Raw genomic sequence first — 2,374 nt, forward strand, 5'->3', positions numbered from 1 at the left:
GAAAAAAAGTAAGCCAACTTTGCATGGATATCAGATTCAAGTTATAAAAGAAGGAAGGATATTTCAACCCCTCCCCCCAAAAAAAGAAACATAGTCCATGTAAGGAGGAAAGGAAACCCACAAAGCATGGAAGGTAAGGTATAAACTAGACATTAGGCAGACTAGGAAAAACAAAAAACAAAAAAACTTTGAGAACCACCTTTTTCTAGGGAGTCCAGAATCAGTTTTCTAAAGGAAGGAAGCCAGCTAGAAAATGAATGGGACAGGGAGCATTTATTCAAAATGGGGAGGTGGGGGAGATTATTTCTGGGAATGACTGTGTTGTAAAAACAAAAGGCCTCCATAAAATATATTTTTTAAAACAAAAGAAAATGGATGGACCCCTTTGAAGATGGTGAAGCAAAGGAAAGTTCAGAGATCTTTTTTTTTTCCAGAAGAAGTAGTTGACAGACTGAATGAGCTATTTGTCTTTTAGAGGGAGGATGTTAAGAAAAGTCCCACTCCCCACTTGCCAGATCTAGATTGTCCATTGAAATGGTCAGGTTAAAATGCCCTTTCTGACCAACTCAGCTTCATGGAGGAGGGTAAGATATGAACTAGAAGGGAATAGCTGGAAAGGAAGAGAGGGAGAAGGAAGTATTCTAAGTAAGGTGATTAGCATTAACAAAAACAAATGATTTTGGGGGGGGAAAGTAGGGCAGAATGCGAAGGTGATGCAGTGTTGAGAAAAGGCTGCATGTAATGTGGAAAGAAGAACGTATATTGAAGGAGGAGGGGTCCAAGGGATATAATATTAGAGATGTAATGGGGAAACAGATCTAGGATAAGGGAGTGGGCAGATCTACCCTTACTAGTAGACAAAGAGGCCGCTTATGCACTATAATTATGGGGCTATAGAAGGTGTTAGAGCTCCCTGGGCCAAAATATTTCCCTCACCTTCTATCATTCTATCCCAGGGGTGGGGAACCTGTGGCCTAGAGGCTACCTGTGGCCTTAATAAATGCATTTGTTCTATGAAACTTGAACTCAGTCAGAAGACTTCACCCAAGGACCTAGAAGGCCACATATGGTCTACGAGCACAGGTTCCCCACCCATGTCTATCCCTATAATAATTTAACATGCATTTATTAAAAGCCTGCTCTATACAGTCATGATTGATTCATTCCCTTGAGGGTCAAATGCTTCCAAGTCTCCTAGATTCCCTATAAAAAGCAAATTCTCATGGGAACTGTTAAGCCTTATCAGCTACCACTTTAGAAGGGATTATGCATAGTTCAGTGGTCTCTATTCCTATTTCAGTTTGACACCATTATTATACACTGTGAAGCCTTTGAAAACCAGCTGAGAGTCAGATCCAGAGGCTTGATGGGTCATAAGCAAGGAGCTAGGAGAGAGATGGTGATGCTTATCTGGAGAGCCTGGTACTCATGGGGAATGGGAAGGCACCAAAGACAAGCTCAACCTTTCCTGACAGTTTTGCCATAAGCTGGCCCTGAGAGTTAGAATGAATGTTCTGTTAGATGTCCAGGAGATGGCAGAAGGTCAGTCTTGGTTAAAGACAAAAAATAAATTTGAAGCCTTTTCTGATCTTTGTAGCTCCCAGTGCCCCAAAATCACCTTGCGTTTATTTTGCATGTGTGTGTGCATACACGCTTCTGTAGATAAACGTGGTCTCTCCATCTCCATTATATACATACATGGGGTCTCTCCATTACTACATTTATTTTGCATGAGTGTGTATATGACTATATAGATATATGACTGTATATGTACTGTATGGGCAGGTAAGTGACCATAGTTCAGAATGCCAGTCCTGAGCTCAGGAAGACTCATCTTCCTGAGTTCAAATCTGACCTCAGACACTTACTAGCTGTGTGACCCTGAGCAAGCCACTTCACTCAGTTTTCTCATCTACAAAATGAGGTGAAGAAGGAAGTGGCAAACCTCTCTAGTGTCTTTGCCAAGAAAACCCCAAGTGGCATCATGAAGACTAAGACTTGACTGAAACAACTGATACCATATGTGTATGTGCATGTGTATATGGACACATATACATATATGTGTGTATGTATACACTTGTTTATTTAACTATGTATATACTGTATGTATATAACTGAGTATATATGCCTATGTAGATATGTGGGTAATCTCTCTGGTCCTATAAAAGAACATAACTTCCCTGAGGACAGCAACCTTTTCACTACTATGTTTATATCTCTAGCACCTAGCACAGTGGCAGGCACATACCAAATACTCTTTAATAAATGCACCTTGATTAATGGACTAAGGTAGACAGACTAGACAGTAAAAAGATGGCCAATTCTCTTAAAAGATAGGCTGGTAAAAAAGCAAGTACTGAGGGGTCACTCCTGG

The sequence above is a fragment of the Notamacropus eugenii genome, chromosome 2, assembly GCF_028372415.1.
Source record: "Notamacropus eugenii isolate mMacEug1 chromosome 2, mMacEug1.pri_v2, whole genome shotgun sequence".
Classification (NCBI taxonomy): Eukaryota; Metazoa; Chordata; class Mammalia; order Diprotodontia; family Macropodidae; genus Notamacropus; species Notamacropus eugenii.